The 21,153-nt window shown below is 43.2% G+C and overlaps 1 protein-coding gene across 4 annotated transcripts in view; it reads left to right on the plus strand.

The window, feature by feature from the left end:
* EME1 (essential meiotic structure-specific endonuclease 1) overlaps positions 1 to 21,153 on the plus strand; it is an 86,827-nt gene that overhangs the window by 163 nt on the left and 65,511 nt on the right. The window contains exon 2 of one of the 4 annotated variants that reach the window (XM_085617099.1): positions 2,257 to 2,290. The exons of 2 other annotated variants lie outside the window; for them this stretch is intronic. The gene's annotated coding sequence lies outside the window, so the exon portion shown is untranslated. Of the gene's footprint in view, positions 1 to 2,256; positions 2,291 to 3,135; positions 3,183 to 21,153 lie in introns of all 4 variants that reach the window. One more of the 4 variants, XM_085617100.1, reaches the window with a different exon arrangement.

Consider the following 21,153-nt stretch of genomic DNA (forward strand, 5'->3'; position numbering starts at 1 on the left):
CGATGCGTGTCTGCGAAGGATGAAGTAAGGCGTATTTGGAGGCTGAACGAAATGACACATTTGCATGGCTTGCATGACACTTGGTATCCCGAGTCAAAGCAAGTCTGTTATGCCGGTGTAAATAAATTACTTTTAGAAATGACTCCCTTTTAAGAATCGAATGTGTTATAAGGTCCTTAAAATATCTGCACAAATGACTAAAGTGCTGCTGCCAGAAAAGTGTAAAACAGACAACGGGCAGTAGGTGCACAGATCCTATAAGTGCAGCTCACTGTCGTATCCTCATGCTTAGGCTCAGATCAGAGGCACAGTAAGTGTATGGCATTTTTAGAGTGCAAACTTAGCCAAAAGGCAGCGGAGCGCTGCACAGGTTCAAAGGCAGGAATACGGTCAACCAGTAATAGGAGAGGTGGCTGTTTCTTGCAGCAAAGTGTACTTTTTCTTCATTGTGCTGTAGTGTTCGTTAATTAGGCGAATCTTAAACGCTATCCTAAATTGGAGCAGCGTTGGGGTGGTTCTGATAGATACACCGATGTTGTTCCAGATACTGGGAGCATAGATGGAAAAGGCCAGCTGCCTTATTTTTCTTTTTATACACTTCTTAGTCTTCAGTCTGATGGTATTCTGGCTTTAGGTTTGCGGAGATCCTTCACAGATGGTGTGTTTTTTTCATCAAGGTAAACTTGGTTGCTGGTTGTGATGGCTTTGTAAATAATGCCGCTGATTTTGAGTCAATCACTAGAGTTCATTCAGGTTAGGGAGTGATTTGAGCATATTTATCCAGTTTCTGGATGAAACTTGCTGTGGCATGTAGGATGCCCTTACAGGGTACCAATGTGGAGCCTGCGAGGCCATGGAGCAGGGCTGTGCCACCTTTGAGATGCAAGGGTATGAGGGCATAAACTGCAGTATTAAAGTCTATAAGAAAACAATTTTATTTTGTTTAAAAGGAAGAACTGGTACGAGGTCACCTTTGTTTTTTTGGCAAGGTGTTCCTTGGGCATTGTAGTGTTGTGGGCCCTGGGCCCACATGCTACTAATGTGAGTGACACATGAAGTATACTAGTTAATTGGCCACAATCACGTGCACTCAGGCCATTTTATTGTCAGGCTCACATCACTTGTGATGCCTGTGTGGAATGGGGTGCATGTGTGTCCTGACCTCGTGGAGATTGGCTGGGAAAAGAAATGCCTCCTATCCCGCAGGACACTACAGGCATGTGGTTAGTGTGCAGGGTGAATCCAAATGACTTGGCATTCAGTGAAAGTTGGGGTTCAAACCAATCAAGTTTCATATCTGTGAACCAGGGTTGCCTTTTTCTAGCTTGTTGGATTCTATGCACTACAGATAGAGTATGCATGAGCTGAGACTTTGAGCCTTTCCTAGTGTATCTCTCTGTCAAGAGTCAGGAATGCCTGCCACCATGTGTCACATGATATTGGTTCATTTGACACGGTCGCCCAGCGAAAAGCCAACTAGTATGGTGTGGAGAAGGTGAGTTGGTAACTGCTGCAAGAAGCGGGGTTCCAGCTACTATGTAGACGCTCTACTCTGTCAACTTCCATTATCGTTTTTACAACCTTGCCAGGGTCTTGGAGGTAGAGTCAGAAACCTCTGTCATTTGTTTTTGAATGAAAGTAGGATAACTTGATTAGGTAGTACTGGGCTCTAAGCCCTCCCTCAGCAACTGTTGATGAGGAAGTGATAGGCTCAAGGCCCCACCTCTCAATGCCCCACCTCTCAATGCTTCTTCTTGCTTTTTCTCTTTTTTATTTAAAAACTATGGGTTAGATTAACAATGTTGGAATAAAATGGAGTATTGTGTTGGTATCACAAACTGCAGATGTTTTTTCCTGCTTTTTCTCTCTTTTATCCAGAAATTATAGGTTAGAGTAACATTGATTTTAAACATATTCATTTTTTTTTATATAATTATTGTGTTTTGGTATTTATTGATTTAAAATATGTGTTTGTGTTATAGATGTTTTAATCACCAAGAGTACTGTTCACTGTAGTCTTGAAAAAGAAGGTTCAAGCATACTATACCTTCGAAAAGCGTCAACGCTTGTTTACCATAAACTCACCGCTCTTAATTCACTCCAAATGTTGATGAATTACGATACATCAGGGTGATTTTGTATAGCTTTTGGTATTGGTTATTGTACCTAAAGACAAATTCTAATGTTTTAATTAACTCTCGTGCTGTGTCTTTTTAAAATATTTTTGTGATATTATTTATGTTATTGTTCTTTAAGGGACAAGGAATTTTCTTCTTTCTTTTTTCTCCTGGTAAGAAATGTTTTTAATCTTATATTATATTTTTTAATAAATTGTTTATATCAATGCTCAATTTGTAGGTTACTGTGCCAATACATTGACTATAGGTTCTAACAGTGATCCCGTTGGTTGAATGATAAATGTTTGCTGGTTGAACCAGGACTTTGAGTGTCGTGGAATATTGTGTAGTTAGGTCTAAATTATTTCCAGAGGACGTTCCTTTTTGAGTTTCCACCTCTCAATGCTCCCACCACACTTTAGATCCTGACCTTCCAAGGTCCCATACTGTCCCATGGTAAGAATATTTTCGAAATTGGCAAGTTTGAAGAACAAAGGGGCAGATAGACAGCTTGGGCCCTGGTCTCGCTGACAGTTAGAGGAGACTCTGACAGTCTGACACTGAGAGACCACCAGTAGTAATTCCTTCACCTTACTATCCCTATTGTGAAACAAATTCTACTATATTTTCCACTTCCTGTAGGATTCTCCATTGTCACCCCCTTCTAAGCCTAAATTCTAAATCTAGATTGATGTATGTCAAGGGAACTAAGCCCACATGAAGTACTACCCTCCGTTTTGCATGTTGTTACAGACCAGGAAACACCAGGCACCTTCTTTCCTCCTGGGCTTTCCTTGCTGGAACATTTGCTTCGCCATTCATTTTTAGTGGCCAGATGCGCTTGGGTGTACCTGTGTTTATAAGAAGCTTCTTCACTCACGTATCCCTCTCACCAGTTGTTATCCCCTCCGATTTTTGTTTTCCATCTCTCCTCACTGTTCGCCCTTCCCCAATCTCTTGTTCTTACCTTCAGTTCCATTCACTCTCTGTTCTTCCTCTGTCCTTCCTTCGTCATCAGATTCCACTAGAGAAAGCCCAACGTCAACACCTAGGAAAGTATAAAAGGTATGTTGTGAACGAAGTCTGTTTTTTAGGTCTCGCTGAGTCAGCACGCATGCTCTGCTCGGAGAGACTTTAGTAGGTGAGTTTTCAAAGTGCTGGTGGCTGGCCTAGAGCTTGCGTTCACGCGAGCGTGCACGCGCGAACCGCCAGCCTTCAGCACCATCTGTCTTTCCTCTTGCTTGCTCCCTACCTCCGCCCCTCACCCGCTGCTGTGCGCATCCCTAGCGTGCTTTAGCACGTCATCGCAATCACTTTCGCTTTCAGAGTGATCGCGATGACTTTCGCTTTTACGGCCGCGCGGCGTTACTTTTACTGTCGCGCGGCCAATGCTTGTTGCTTCTGACTGTCTGTCCATTACGACGTTTGCTTCTTAAATATGTATGCATTTGTTTCTTCCTTGTTATTTTGTGTAGGCCTTTTATGTACCCGACGTTTTATTTTTCCCATGTGGGCCTTTACATGTGTTCTTTGGGCACTAATAGGTTTGGCTTCCAGAACTGCAATGAATTATACAAAGAGGTTTTGAATGTGTTTCTTATGCACCACCTCGCATTTCCTTCGGCTCATCCGACTGTCTTGTCACTCTAGTTACAATGAAGTCAGTTCCAGAACCCTTCTCTAATATTGGTGCTCATGGGCATTTGATTTCCATCACAGGCTGACCCTGTGAGAGTGTGTCAATAGTGAATGTTGTATTGACAATTGTTATCACTTAACTGACAGTGACCACCATTGTTGAGTTCTTACATCTCTAATTTGTTCTCACTCCAGGGGAGTCTGTACTGTTAATAATCATTGTATCTCTGCAAAAAAAAGTCAAACTTTATTGCACAGCTCTCTTGATGTGTTGTTTATTGGGCCATTAGAAATGATGGCCGCCGGGTGATGCGGATCGCTCTCTCCTCCAAAGACTTCAGTCCAAGTTTCTGTGCTGTCAGTGTCACTCAGCCAGTTCACTCTCCTCCCCAAAATCCCACAGCGCTCAGTCTATTGTGCCAGAGGTTTGACACCTCCTTATTTAAAACTGGCGTTGTTTATTGTTCTACACTTCTCCAATTCCCTGGTTACTTAGTCAAAGAAATCAAATCCATCAATCAGATTTGTTCGACGTAACCTTGTGACACCTCAGATCTGACCGCACATTTTTTTTTTTAGCTTCTCGTTTGCCACCCTGTCTGACATTCATTCTTTGACTGTGTTTTCCTGCTTTAATGTGTATCTTTAGTTTTATATTGTAGTTTTCAATATTAAGCAGATCCAGCCCATTACCCTGAGTCATTTGTTTCCCTAGCATGAACCCTCATTGTGTATGTTGGGGTTATTATCAAATGGTAAGATGAATTTAGCCAGCTTGTAAATAACGATTGTGTTGAATAATTAAATGGTAATGACATGTTTTAAGTGTAGAAGATGTGTTTATTCTCTTTATTGTGTAGCTGCAAACTATCGGCAAGGAAGGGTACAGTGGATGCCAAGTATATGCGATATAATTTGCTCTTGTTATGATTTGGTCACAACGTGAGGTCAGTCATGTTATAGAGAATCCGAGCTCTGTGGAAAGAAAGGGGTCTCAGCCTCAGTAATTGACATGTAAAGATACTTAGCCTGGCTGTGTCCGGAAATAAGAGGACCGAACTCTGACTGAGTTTTGGAAGAGAGTCATGGCATACTCTGGGATAACAAGTGTCATCATCTCTTATAAGTCGGTTCATAAAGCAAACACTGGCACTCCCAATAGGTCTTGCTTTATGGCTTTGATAAGAGACTTTGTCAAGAGACCTATAGGCTTTGTGAATGTTCTTTGGCTCTTTTTGGGAATCATTAGCAAAAAAGTGAAGAAAACGGTTATTGGTTATGATGAATTCAGCTTCGACCCAAAAAATCCAAAACGCTCATATAGACACATTTATGTATCGTAATGCAACGGAGACCACTGCTTGAGGATGTATACGTGTGCATACTTTACTATTCATGCACATGCATATGTTGTGACTCTGCTGTAATTGCCTTTTAAATTTACTGTTTAAAGATGGCGATGCCAATTCTAGTACGGTATATTAAAAAAACAAGCATTGGCATAGCCAATAGGTCGCGCCTTTGGAACCTTATAAGTGTTTAGCCATGCAACAGTTGATGTTGTTGCACCAAGGATATTGTGCTGGATAACTAAACAAATATAAGGTCCCAAAGGCGAGACCTATTGGCTATGCCAATGCTTGTTTATGGCTTTTTGTTTTAAATATAACAACTTTCAACCTCTGACCAAAGATGAAATTTCAAGTTTGATAAGTTGTAGTAAATCCTCTGGTTCTGCTTTAGGCAAGTCACTTATCCATACTGCAGCCTTTTATTAACAATGGCACCCTCACAACTAATAAAAAGTAAAAAGAATCCGGGTTCTGCCACTTCTACAGAAAACGTCCAGGATGAACCCATCCAGTGTCGCAAGATTTAGACCGGTTTCCTTCTTGCAGTATAACTCTGATCTCCTGGAAAGAACAATTATAAATAGGCTTCAGCCTTACTTTGAAGAAATCAGCTTTCTACACTGCAGAGATTCTATTGCAGTTTTAGACAAGTGGAAGAAGATGGTTTTAGTCCTTCATCCTATGGCAGTTGTGGACTAATTTATTTTTTCAAATTTACAGTGATAGCAGGGGAAAATAGCAACTGTACATCTCAAATTGAAGTAACCAAATTTGAAGCAATACGATAACAAGTCAAATAAACTTTATTTCGGAGAATATCTCCATAAAAGATGCATAGAATTATACTATTATAAAAATATTTAAAAGCATGCATAGAATTAGTTAAAAAGTGGTTTAAAATATTTAAAACATTTAGAACACCAGGACATCTATATGGCCGCTCGTTACAACAGTCATATACAATTTAAACCAGTAGAAATTGAATCGGGTAAGCGTTTTCAGGTACCGTCTCCTTGTATGCCAGAAAGCCCCCAGAAATTTGGCCACAGCAAACACAATATGGGCAGCCATTTCACTCTTGAGGATTCTAAAGGCTTCATGACACCTAGTAAAACCCAAGTTCCTGCAAATGGGGATGATCCATTTTCTCCGCGCCTCACTATAGCCCGGACAAAAGAATATTATATGCAGTTCAGTTTCATCACTTACTCTGCATGCCGGGCAAGTGCTAGGTGCGGACTCAATCCAGTGACTAGTGAGGGCACGGATTGGCAGGGACCCATGCCTCCATTGCAGATACAGCTTCCTTATTAGTACTGGGTGTATATTGTCCAGGGCTGGTTCCAGGCTATAAGCATTTTTAATACAAATAAATTGCTCCGTGAGGGTCCCAGGGGTTGTGCAGGGGTGCAATGTGGGAGCCTTGGAGTCATAGTACATTTTAGTGAGAGCCTTTTTTGGAAGCCTGGGGCAAGCATCTAGAGGATCATTCCATAGGGTGTCAAGGCCTAGACCCACCAGACTACTCCTTACAAATTTGAGCCAACCAATGTTCCCCGAATTCGGAAGGCTAAGGACTTCCTGCAAGCCCTGCCTATAATGGATCAATTCGGGCACCGCCCACAATCTATGCCAGTAGATCAGAGGGCGAAGCGCCAGATCTTCTTCCAGGGGTCTAATACCTAAGTCAAGTCTTAGTGGCACTAAAGGTGTACTTGGAGGGAGGGCTACTAAGCACCTGAGAAACCTGTTCTCCTCCTTTACCAAGCAGGACGAGACTTTGTGGCCCCATAATTCACTGCCATTAATAACGGCTCCTCTGGCTTGCGCCCTATAAATGTGGAGCGGAGGGCCTATAGGTTTAAGAGTTGACCTATTCTTCCCCAACAGCCTTAATATCCCACCCACATGTTGTACTAGTTTTAGCTTTGCTTTCTCCTGATGCGGACCCCACCCCATTTTCTCATTGAGGGTTACACCAAGATATTCAAAGGTGTTAACCCGTTCTAGCGTATTGTTCCCTATACGGGGAATGCAGTGGAACCTAGGCGGGGGATTGAAGGCCATAAATTTGATCTTCGTGGTATTAATCTCCAGTCCGTGCTCTCTACAGAAGTCCACAAAGCCATCCAGAACACGCTGGATTCCCATCGGCGACTTGGAGAGGAGGAGGGTATCATCCGCAAACATAATTGCCGGAACCCTCCTTCCTGCCAGCTTTGGGACGTCAGAATTAGGGACCCCGTTGAGGTGGTCAATGACCCCATTGACAAAGAGGCAGAACAGGGTCGGTGCAAGTACGCACCCCTGTCTTACCCCTCTGCCAACGGGAAACTTGTTGGATAGGGCGCCCTGCTTACCACACCTCACTTGAGCATAGGTGTTGGTGTGAAGTCGAATAATCATCGACAATAGATCACTTGGTACCCCCACTCTAGCCAGCACTTCCCACAGCTTACCGCGTGGAACCAGGTCAAAGGCCGCCCTCAGGTCCACAAATACAGTATAGAGGCTGCCACCCTCCAATTGTATTGTTTTCCAATATATGAGGGACAGCCTGAAGACCTGGTCTATGGTAGAGACCTTTTGTCGAAACCCAGCCTGGAGGGGGCTCAAGATTTCCCTATCTTCGATCCAGACCGAAAGTCGATCCAACAGAAGCCTCGCGAAAAGCTTCTGGGGGACGTCTATCAGACTGATCGGTCTGTAGTTGGCTGGAAGCAGAGGTGAACCCCTTTTAAATATAGGGACAATCTCTGCCCCCAGCCAAGTAGAGGGAACCGCCATACCGTGGACAATGGCATTAAAAAGTACGAGGAAGTAGGGGGCCCAGATTCTATCCTCATGTTTTAAGAGGTCGCCTGGGAGCTTGTCAAGTCCTGGCGCTTTTCCCGAGGAAAGACGAGCAATTGCCATTTCCAAATCCTCCAAGTTAAAATCTTCCATCATGGAAGAATTACCAGTGGTTAGGGACACTATCTCTCCAGCCTCGGTTCCCAGGTGATCCAGCCCAGCTACACTATAGAGGGATGAAAAATGTTCCTCCCACGCTTCGGTCGCAATATTTGCCTCTATAGCCAGAGCAGGCTCAGCAGAGCCATGTTTCACTATTTGCCAGAACTTCCTGGGATCTCTGACTTTGAGAGCAGATGTCATTTCTGACCAATTCTCCCAGTCCCAATCTATTTTGGCATTTTCAAGAAGGAGCTTATAAGCGGCCCGCTTTTCCCTAATAACCAGATGGGCCTCCCTGTTTTTGAGTGTCTGGAGAAGGTCTGCCTTGGCTTTCCTGCAGCTGGCATTGAACCAGGAGGCTCTTTCTCTCCTTGCTTTCCTCTCCCGAACCACCGGGTTCAATACCTCAGCAAGGTTATTACACAGGGTCAGATGAATATCCCCCAAAGAACGGCATCCATCAGGGGAAGGCAATTGTGGGAGAAGCCTTCCCACCTTTTCGAGGGCTGGGGCCACTAACTCATAAATCGCCCGGATACGATTTGGTTTTTCCAAGAGTTTTTCCCACCTTATTCTTCGCCTATTACTGGATATAATTAAACTTGTCACCAATGCTCTGTTTTCTACCACAACAGCATTGAGGAATCCGTCGGCTGCTAAGGAGAGGGACAGGCCATTATGATCACTATCCGGCCTGGGGACTATTTTAAATTCTTTGACTAGTTTCCAATCCTGTAATCTAGTTAGTATATAATCTATCCGGGACTCATGGCCTAGTCTATTAAAAGTTGGTCGCGGTGGTATGTCCCCTTTAAACCTGCCGTTGCAAGCTCTAAGTGAGTTTGCAAGGGTCATAGTTGTTATTTGGGATAAAAGTGGTGAGCATGCCCTGACCGGGGGACCCGCAATAGTTGGAATATCCCAGAGATCATCCTCCTCACTACTGACCCCGTCTAGATAAGCCGGGAGTGGTTCGTACTGAGTGTTAAAGTCGCCTCCGACAAAGAGTGTTACTGAGCTAGAGACAGAGTTGAGAAATGTAGCCAGGTCCTCCATTGTCCCTGAAATGCCCGCTACTCCAACCGGTCTGGAATATACATTTACCAGTGTTAGACCCATCCCAGTGGGCCAACACAAGGCCACACACAAAATATCCAGAGAGTTGGTTTCTACAATCTCGGCCTTGCAGCCAAGATGAGAACCAACCCATATTGACAGACCACTGGACGGGCGTCCCTTCCCTCCCCATGTGGCTAAAACATTAAAAGTTGCAAACCCAGCATAGCAGTGACTCTCTCTGGCCCATGTCTCCTGGAACATACATATATCGTATTTTTTAATGAAGTCCGCCCATTCGCTACAGTCTTAATTTATTGGGTAACCCCGCTATGTTCCAAGATAGGATTTCTAATGACCTCAGATCCTTATCTGTATTTGTAGCAATCTCGGCAGGAATACTTTGATCTGACCCCGGGAGGGCCCAATCCCCAGTGACAGAGCGTTCACTGCCTAGGATAGCCCGTGGCGAAGAGACCTTTCTTGGTGAGCACCCACCCACCCCAGTATTCCTCTCCCCCCCAAATGTTGGACAGACAGTGTGCTCCCCTTTGGAATTATACCGTCAATCCACAGCATCAAGGCAGTCAAATCTGTTAAAGTGAGTAAATGGGACCCCATTCAGACCCAAGGCTGGCTGGTTCCATCTATTCATGCCCCGGGGTTCCCCTTGGGGATAGACTCTTCTCCCCTGGTACAACTTTCTCAGGCCCACCCATGACCAACCCTCGTCGCCTCCCTCCGCAAACCGCTCCAATTTGTCGGGGTACGATAACAGTAAATGACAGCAATAGTGGATTGAGTGCTACACCAGACTACACTCTGATGCAAGGACCATCACTCATATCAGGAACACATTTTGTAGGGAGACACCGACCAGTGAAAATAAGCACAGTCTCAGTTTTCGATAATTGATGAAAAATATAAAATAGTTGTAATGTTCATATTTACGTATTTCAACATAATGGACTTTTTTTTAAAGCTGTGAAGATTTAAGACAAAACGGAATATAGAAAGAATAATGTATTGCATTAAAAAACCCAGGCTATAGGAAGACCAGAGGTGTTCGATAGCATGGGCCAGAAAGTGTTGCCAGAAAAAGAGAGTATAGTCTTAGTTATCATACCTGTGGTATATGAGAGTATACCTCTGAGTCCGAGAGTCCAAGCCTTAGAAGAAAGTAAAGGTAATGAACAAGAGGTGATCATCCAAAGTTATTTCTAAGTAGGCATAACAATGATGGGTTTATGACTTTTGGGTGAGTTAGTGAGGGAGGTTAGAACACCCATGTGCTGATGATATTCAGCTAATTGGCAGAAAATAAACTTATTGCAGTCAGTCAAATATAGCTAGCTAGTGATGTTTTGAAGGTAAAAACTAATGTCCAAGTGTTAAGTGTGCATAATCAACTATGGAAGTGAAATATGGCACGATTTCGTATGTATCATTTGAGGGCTTGGTTACAGTAGAGCCTAAAGGTACGAAGTAAATTATAATCAGGTATTGTTTATACTCTCATTTATACTAAGCATCACATTTTTGCATGGAGGTATATCAAGTATCCAATCAAATGAAACTGGGTGAGGGGAGAACAGTAGACAGAACCAGTCAAGAACATTGATACGATGCCCTGTATACCCTAAACATGCCAGAAAAAAATGAGTAATTGGTTTAAAGGTAAAGTTCCTTCTAGTTGTATGTAAGCAAAGGTTTATTAAGGAAATGAAACATATGTATGAAAAACGATTATAAAACAGAGCATGAAGTGCAAAGTTGTGAAGGTAAGATACGATTTATCGTGGGTTCCAGAAGTTTTGAATCCCACCTTACATAGCAACTAGATTGGATACTGATATGTTACAGAAATTTGCTGCCAGTGAGATGGGAGAAAGATGTCCCACCTAATGTAAATTGTAAAGAGCAGTGATACTAAAAAAGATTAACCTGTTACGGTTAAAAAAAAAAAAACACATTTGGGAAGTGCCACAATTGTATTGGAATAGCGGAATAAGGAGCACTGATTACAATGTGCTCTCCTGTAAACCACACATGCAAACACGAAAAACACGTGACTCTATGATAAGCATCAAAAAATATAAGTTATAATGTGGAAATATGGATTTTTCTGGTCAGTTATGTCCCCTATCTTGGACCCCAACGGTTCCATGTGCATGTTACAAGTACATGTATGTTCCCTCCAGTTCCAGTTATGAAGACGCAAACACATGTGCGTCCACCATCAACATGTCCTCTGTCAGATCCGCCATGAATAGGCCGGATATTCCATTCTTAAGTATGAAAGGCCACCGGCTTTATATGGTTCACTTATGACATTTTACAGTCCAGGCAAGTAGGCCCTGATTCTGTCATCGAACTCTTCTTGCCTTCTGCCTCTGAAAGCTCCAGTCTGAGCCTGCATCCGTGACCATGAACTTTGTCTCATTCTCTGCGCGGCTCACGAAGCCTGACATCAGCCTATTCTCTGCCAAGAACTGTATTTCACCTTCGAGTTATCTGCTTCGCCCCTCAGCCGATGCATTCCTGTCTAGTAGTTTAAGTAAACATTCCTTCTTGCTACCGAGCAATGGCTCGGCTTCTCTGTCTTTATGCAAGTAATTCATAGTCCTGTTACCATGGAATATTCCTACCCCCTCGCATTTAGTGTAGACACTTAGACGCTTGTACACGCACGCACAGTCAGTATAGAATAGATTCTGTCCGAGAGTCCTTCTTTTGTGGATAACATAGTTCTTTAAACATAGGATGTTAGATATGATTTGGGATTAGGTTGACTTGACCCCCCAGACTTTTCGTCTCCACATGTAGAGCTAAACGTCAAGTCCCCTTCACCCCCTAGTTGCACGTCAATCACACGTCATGCTGCTGCGCGCGCATCTATGCCAAGTATTATCTTATAAATCCACCTATATATGACATCATAACCAATTATGTTCCTTTTTACTCCTTATTACACCCATTTTCGGTTACGCATATGAATCGTCATTTTCCTTATCAATTGTTACGCCTACTGCATTCGCTTCATTATAATGTATGTACTATAAAAGTCATTTCTTGTCAATAAAGTATGTACTTCACTTCCTGAACCTCCGTGGTGATGGAACTTGGAGCAACCGATTATAATCGATCATTGGAATAAAGCCCATTCCGAACCTCTAATACCACGGATTCTGCCTCTCATTTTACTGAGCTATTTTATTATGTTTCCGTATCAAATTAAGTCCCGGTAATGAATTTTATTTACCACATGAATGGCGCCCGAACAGGGACACTTTCTCATCTCACGCGCCGGCGGTGAGTTGCAGGCCCGGTCTCCTGCCACAGCTGGACGGACAATAACGCGTACCAGCAGGATTTCCTGTATCTCCCTCCGGTCAAGCGGGGGCGACTGAGGCTGCGATCAACACCCAGACGAGGCGGTGAGAAGTGCGAAGTATCCCGACCAGAGCCTAGCTGAGAGAGCAAGATCCGAGGTATACAGAGGCCCACCAGTTTCCGAAGTCCCAAGTCGAGTCCAGTCTCCGTAGTGTTCGAGTCGAGTCCAGTCCGGTTCAAGTTCAGTCCAGTTTCCGAGGCCTTCCGTTTCCGAGCTACCCGGTGAGTACCATTACTGGGGAGGCTTTCTGACGTGCACATAGTTTGTGCCGGTCAAGACGGGTTTGGGTACACAAATCCGGTCTGCACTGTTTCAGCAGTGTATCTGTACTGTTTAGCAGTATATCAAGTATATAATTCAGTTAATGTCGAGTATTATGTTTAGTGATTTAAGTTTTTCCTTAGATCATCATCATTATTGATTGTTCAGGTAAATGTTAAATGTTAAATGTTTTCAGTACGTTCTGCATATTGTGGTATGAATGACTGTTCATTATCGTGGTTACTGTATTAAGTTTTGTTTTAAATCAAGTATCAGGTTAGTTCTCAAATATGCCGCTCTTTTCAAAATTAAGACAGATCACAACAAGAAAAGGGGTACTCGAAGAAGCCGTTCCTATTCCTCCTAGGGACACTCCAGGGTACTTCATGTATCATAAACATGGCTTAGACGCTATATTATTTCTTGATTTATGGGTAGACTACACCAAGGAATTACCAGAAAGTCAGAGGTGGCCCGCAGCGGGGACCTGGGATGCAGAGTGCATCATGAAAGTCGAGGAAGAGTTATGGAAAAGGAAAGTCAGACAGTCACAGAAAGATGCCGTTGAGTTATGGCGTAAAGAATCTCATAGACGTACAGAAAAAGCACTCCGACAGGAAGAGAAGAATAAAGAGAGTTCAAATAAAGTTCGAGAAAATCTATTAATTGAGGAAGGTATCCGAGTGAAATCAGAACAAGTAGACAGACAAAGAAATGCCCTTATGAATGGTATGTATCCCCTTCTAGCCGAAGGATTACCTAAAGCTACTCCAGAAATACCGAAAGACTTGCCGCCCCCATTATTCCCAATAAAGGTACATCCTAAGGGGCATCCTAGAACCGCAGAAGATGTCTTTCTCTCCTCATATTTAGACGACGCAGCTCCCGAATATGCTAATTCCGCCCCACATAGACCGCATACCAGGGAGGTTCAACGCCAAGATCCAGTACCCGTATCCCTACAGCAACAGATCGTGTCACAAGTTCCGGCAAGCACATCTGTTTCTACATCTGTTCCCACAGCTGCTTCCATAGCTGTGTCCACACCTATAGTTGCTGTGTCACGTTCAACGAATCCTTTCACACCCGACACCCCAGATGGGGCTGCGGGAGGTGCTAGCAACATTTTTTCTACGCCACCCAGAATAAATAAACTTACGTTTCAAGAGTCAGCACATTCACGTACCCCCAAACTCATAAATGCCCGTACGCTTAAGGAACTTCTTGTAGATTGTAGATATGACCCTGTGCCCGGCAAAGAGGACGAAATGACCCTGGCATCATTACGTATCAGACGAGCCGCGGTGTATCTAGGGAAGTTACCAGGAATGACTGCGCATCTAGATAATATATATCTTTTTGTTCAAACAGGGCGAGATTCTGAATGTATTAACAGAGCTATGGAATATCAGAAAGTGGAGATACAGGGGGAACTGTTACGTTTCCTCATAAATTGTGTGATCAGAAATCAAGACCGACCAGGGGTAGACCCGGAAGCAATGCAAATTCTTACCAGATGGAGTCAGAATATATCAGAAGGAAGACATGATAAGCAGAATTGTATAATAGCCATGTGCCGAAAGATCCGAAAAGAAATAGAACGCCTACACGAAGAAAGATTAGCGGTAGACCAGTTCGAACAAAGCGAGGAAGAAGGATCAGGACTGCCCACAGGACAGTCAGACACTATAGCCTATGTAGGTAGAGGAAGATCTTGTAATAGTAATAGATGTCTTATTGACCCGATACGTCCGATATGTCCAGACAATAACAGGAGTTTCCCAACACCCATAGTCCATATAAGGTCTAACGAGCATTCGTTCCAAGCAGCTGACAAATTACTTCGAGAACGAAGGGGTTATCATTTTCTCGATTCTATGGATGAACAAGAATTAGCCAGGTCAGCTGTCCATTGGGTTGACAGTCCCGGAAAATATAGTGATGATACAGTAGCACGCACATTTTTGAATCTCACCCCAGATGAACAGCGTTTAGCTGGGATTTATATGATTCAACAACTCCTTATACTATATCAGAGTCAGCATTCGGACCCTGGTCCCTTACCTGATATATTGACTGAATTACTCATGAATAGATGGAGAGGTTCAGGTACTAAATTAATTAAAGAAATACTAGAATCAAGAAAGCAATACATTATTTTTGTATGTTCAGAACATGTTTCACTACCCATTAAGGAAAGAACCACGTATTACATGGACAGACAGAATCCTCTACGAGAAGTACACCCAATAAAGGGCGAGGACAATGAGTTTAAACGCGTATTTGTATACACGCCCATATCAAAAATAGAATTGTTAGAAATGAAGAAAGTGGTACCCAGTCATGACAAAGATCCAGCGGGTTTTCACCGAGAAATTAAAGACATGTTACTCATGGGAGAGTATACCTATCCCGACATTATGACAATATTAAAGGTATTAATGCCTGCTGGCATTTATGAGAAACTCAGGGAAAAAGAGTGGGAGGTAGGAGACCAAAAAATAGAATGGTCAGTATTAGAAGCAGAAGAAAAGGCCCGAACTGCAGGAGCAGGACTTGGGGATAAAACTAAAGCACTACCAGGTTTATTAGTACAGGTACTGCCACGTTTATTAACTACGAAAAAGGAAGATTGGGGTACAATTTCAGCCTGTAAACAGAAGCAAGATGAAGACACTAGTGATTACTATGCCCGATTTGAAAAATGTTTTGGTATAAATAGTGGCCTAAAAGCAAGTAGCGAATCATACCCACATCTGTTTGTAACAAAATTAGTAGAAAATGCCCTGCCCCAAGTAAAGAATAGAGTATTAAAATTCGAGAGTACCTGGCAAGGTAACACTCCATCACAAATGTTACAAATGTTACAGTACCATCACAATAGAATTAGAGAGGAACAAGAACATGAACACAGACGCATGAAAGACACAAAAATGAAAATGCTAGTTTCTCAGACAGTTCCAGCTGAAGGACATAAAAAGGGTATGACACATTCCGGTGATTCAGCAGGACCTGTAAAAGGGACATGCAATTATTGTAAAAAGCCAGGTCATTACGTACACGATTGTCCAGTTTTGAAACATAATATCGCCATAGGTAATACAAAAGAAAGACCACGGCCACCTAGACAGGATCAGAATGAACAAGGAGCTCCGCAGCACGCACAGTCCATGCCAGCTCCACCACAGTCTGTACAGTTTGTGCCAGCTGCACCAGCGCTGCCCGTTGCTGCCACACAAACCACGACACGACAACTGTACCAGACCGCACAGTACGACTATCCTGATTATCAACGATACGCATGAACCAGCCTAGAGAGGGAAGTTGATTTACCCCTTATCGAGATCCCTGTAGATCAAGAAGGACCTTATGTACATAGTGAATTGTTAGGCCAAGACAGAAAATTTTTACTCGATACAGGGGCAAGTCGGACAACCATAAAACGTAGTGAAGTTCCAGGGGCACCCCTCTCAGGCTCACAGAATATTTCCCTTGGTTTTTCAGGAAAACCTATTGTTAATGAAGTGTCACAGCCTCTTCCACTTACGATAGGACCTTTGACCAGAACTACAGATTTATTGCTTACTAAATCATGTCCAGAAAATCTGTTAGGAATAAAAACACTGAAAGCTCTAGGAGCTATAATATGTTGTTCTCCGGAAGGAGTAAGGTTGTTTTTACGTGATTTTAAAGGTCATTATGTGTCTAGAGACATGGATCCCCGACTGCAGACTTTACCTACACATCTATGGGCACAAGGCCCTACTGATGTTGGATGCATGAATATTACACCATATCGAGTCACATTAAAGGCAGGAGTGGTGCTACCACGAATGCGACAATACAAGTTAGCACCAGATGCTGTAGTGGCTTTACTACAAATCATTGACGAGCTCATTACCCAAGGAGTAGTTGTAGAAACAGACTCCAATGTATGTAATTCACCGATAATTCCGATTCTTAAACGAACAGATCCAAAGGCCCCGCCAGTATATCGATTGGTTATTGATCTGCGCGAATTAAACAAGTGTATTGTGCCACAATTCCCTGTGGTCCCTGATATCTCGTCATTATTGACAGCTATTGATTCCGAAGCAACATTCTTTACTGTAATTGATCTCAAGAATGCCTTTTTCAGCGTCCCAATAGATCCGGAAAGCCAATATTTGTTCGGATTTAGTTTAAATGGGCGTAGCTTTAAATTCTCACGCGCACCTCAAGGATTTACAGAAAGCCCCAGCATCTATAGCCAAGCACTGAAACGAGAACTCGACAGCATCCACATGCCAGTTAACACTGCCTTGCTTCAATATGTCGATGATCTGTTGATCACCGCTAGAAGCGAACCCGAATGTGAGAAAGCATCACTGACAGTTTTACAATTTCTAGCTGAAAAGGGACACAAGGTGTCCCCTTCTAAGCTGCAATTCTGTGTCCAGCGAGTTGTTTATCTTGGACACTCGCTGTCCAAGGAGGGAAGGCAGCTTACACCCGACCGCATTCAGTTAATAGCTAACATGCCAATACCTAAGACACAAAAGGAAGTACGGGCTTTCATAGGCCTCACTTCATACTGTAGACAGTGGATCCCTCAATATGCATTTCTAGCAAAATCGCTCATTCAGTTGACAACACAGGAGGCAGCCACATCGACTGTTCTCCCTTGGACTCAGGAACATACACAAGCTTTTGAAAGCCTAAAGAAAGCTTTATGTCAAGCACCTGTTTTAGCAACGCCATGTTACAGAAAACAGTTTACACTTTTTGTTACAGAACGCGAAGGTACTGCCTTGTCAGTACTCACACAGGAACAAGCAGGAGCACACAAACCATGTGCTTACTTTTCTAGTACATTAGATCCCGTAGCTCAGGCTTTGCCTGCGTGCCTGAAATCAGTGGCAGCGACAGCTTTAGCAATACGACAAAGCGATGCCATAGTGTTAGGACATCCATTGACAGTTCAAGTACCACATGCGGTAGAGGTTCTTGTAAATAGAACGCAAACACAACACTTGACTATAGCGCGACTTACAGGGTACGAACTTACATTGTTCCAGCCACATATAGAAATCAGACGCTGTAACACATTGAATCCTGCCACACTTTTGCCAGTAATCGGAACAGACCCACTAGCCCATGACTGTATTGAAGTTATTACTATAACGACGAAACCCAGACAAGACTTAACCGATGTCCCATTGTCAGATCCAGACCTGACATTGTATGTAGATGGTTCATGTATGAGAACAAATACAGGAGAGTTAGTGGCTGCTTACGCAGTCACAACAGATACTGAAGTCATTGAAACAAATCATATAAATACTTTGTCAGCTCAAGCCGCAGAGCTCATCGCTCTGACACAAGCCTGTATTCAAGCCACAAGTAAAAAAGTCAACATATACACTGATTCACGTTATGCATTCGGAGTTGTACATGACTTCGGCGTGCTGTGGCGAGAGAGAGGTTATTTAACTTCCCACGGTGCCCACATTCAGCACGGACCCTCATTCATGCCTTATTAGATGCAATACATCTACCCACTGCAATATCAATTATGAAATGTAAGGCTCATACGAAGATTACTGATGTCATTTCTCAAGGCAATGATCTAGCCGATAGAACAGCTAAACAGACTGCTCAAGCTCAAACCTCCGACATGACAAAGACAATAGTCCCGATGCCGACACATTGTATGACAGTTAAAGATCCTACTTTTGACGTAATTGACATCCAGACACATGCTACACCAGATGAAATAAAGAAATGGACCGAATTAGGAGGGATCCAAACGGATCAAGGATGGATTATGAAGGAAAAGTCTGTGTGGTTCCTTCCTGATTCAATGGTCCAAGTTATAATTAACACTATACATAGTCCAGCACATCTAGGAGAAAAAGCTATGCTAGATAGCATTCAACACATTTGGTTCAATAAACATTTACGAGCAGCAGCCAAACAAAAGGTCCGTACCTGTATGATCTGTTGCCAGTTCAACCCAGGAAAAAGCGTTCCCGTAGAACAGGGTGGATTTCATCCTCCTGATCACCCTTTTGAAGTCCTCCAGATGGATTATATCCAGATGGAACGATGTCGAGGATTCAAATACGTTCTCGTAGTTGTTTGTGCTCTTTCCGGTTGGACGGAGGCATACCCGGTTTCAGATTACACTGCCCCGACTACTGCCAAACAGTTAGTTCGAGAATTCTTCCCACGATACGGTTTACCACGTGTTGTTCACTCAGATAACGGCCAGCCGTTCTCATCCGAATTAATGAAACATGTTTCACTTCTGTTAGGTTATCAGTGGAAATTCCACTGTGTCCGACACCCCGAAGCAGCAGGTCTCGTAGAAAGACATAATCAGATACTGAAAATCAGATTGTCCAAAATATGCAGAGAGAAAGGTGTCGACTGGGTAGTAGCGTTACCAGTTGCACTCTTCTACATGAGAATGGTAGCACACTCTCGAACAGGGCTATCCCCGTATGAGGTGATCTTCGGCAGACCACCAAATATGTGGGGGACGCCTATACCACGCAAAATAACTGATATTGACTGTAATATGCTGACAGATTACTTGGCTTCCTTGATGTCTGCACTACAATCTTGTCGTTCACAGGTAGCTGCAGCCTTTCCCGACAACACTGAGGTGAAACCCCATGACGTAGTTCCGGGGGACCTTGTGCTTGTGAGAAATTTCGACCGAAAGACTCAGCTGGAGCCCAGGTGGAAGACACCCCAGTTGGTCCTGCTGACCACAAGGACAGCCGTGAAGATCGAGGGCAGGAAAGGATGGGTGCATTCAAGTCATATCAAGAAATTTCATGGACTTCCTTCAGATGTAAACAGCCCACCTCGTGTGTCCTCACCCATTGACTCAAAACTACCTCTGGCTGAGGCCGACAGTAAAGAACTCTATAAACTAAAATTAAGGCCTAGGCCGTCGGACGATTTGATTGTTTAAGTCCTCTCCTAGGTGAAGCGGTTGAATCTGTCTCCGACATGTATCCCCTAGACCTGAATCATGGACAGTCGCAAAAAATGATGAAACGACAGGCGTATTGTAAATCACTGCGTAGCCATTGCATAGTGACATTATTAATCTTGTTTTTCTTAAGTTTTTTAATAATTACTGCAAGTATATTGTTGCACATATATTACCCTATTGCCAGAAATGTTTACAATGTTACTGCTGAACATTCTTTTAGTGACCTACCGCCACATGAATTGTCTTATAGACTTGCGCTGCGCAATAACACTTTCATTAGTATGTTACATCATTCCCACCAGACTAGTAATGCTACTAATTGTTGGGTGTGTGGCCGACTCCCTCCCTATCAGAATTATGAAGGAGTCCTGCCTTTCTTCCCACATCCGTTTACACATAATGGCTCCTGTGGAGCATGGTTTAGTTTAATGAATTCCGTAGACTCAGACACAGCAGTTTATCAAGACCAGTGGGTATGGGGAAATCTGAACCTAGTTTTATTCAAAGTCTGTTACCCTGACAAGGAGGGTCGCCCCAAAGGAACAGGAACTGATCTAGAAAATGAAGTATATGGATTAGGTAACTTCACACCTAATCTCATGGTTCTAAATGTCGAATCCGAAGTTGAACTAGTTTTACCAACAATGTCAGTATTCCCAGCGAAGGGTGAATTGTGTGTAAGAAAGGTTGGTTCCATACATATGGGCCATAGTAAATGCACTACTATAGTAGAATTCAGTGATCAAGGCAAATCTTCATTTAGAGCTTGTCGCCACTCCTACTTTATATGTGGTCAGACTGCATATATGCGTCTACCTCTAGATTGGGATGGTACCTGCTACATTGCATTCCTTTTACCACCTGTTTTCCTAGCTCCTCCTGATTATCATAGAAATACTCATTTAGTACACAATAGACAGCAGAGAGATCTCCCAATTGTCGATTACACTGAAACAGCATGGGAAAAATACACAGATTTCAATAAAGGTTTCTTTCCCTATATAGGTACAGTTACCAATAGTAAGCTGATACGTAGATTAACTAGAACCCTTGAAGCAGTAGTGAATGAAACTATTTCCGCCTTAGGCAATTTAACAGAAGAGCAGTCTGCTATGCGGATTGTTGTGCTTCAAAATCGTCTTGTCCTTGACGTCATCCTGGCTGATAGGGGCGGAGCTTGTAGGGTCATCGGATCAAGCTGCTGCGTATTCATACCAGAAAATTCGCCATCTGTATATAAAGCTATAACTCGCCTTCATAAGATTGTAAGCCAGATACACCAGAACCCAGGCACTTGGACTTGGTCCGGTTGGTTTTGGAGTGTGATATCAGCCTGGGGATGGAGAGTTCTATCATTCCTAGGTATTGGCCTTCTCATACTATTCAGTTGCT

Source organism: Triturus cristatus, chromosome 7 (assembly GCF_964204655.1).
Source record: "Triturus cristatus chromosome 7, aTriCri1.1, whole genome shotgun sequence".
NCBI classification, from domain to species: Eukaryota; Metazoa; Chordata; class Amphibia; order Caudata; family Salamandridae; genus Triturus; species Triturus cristatus.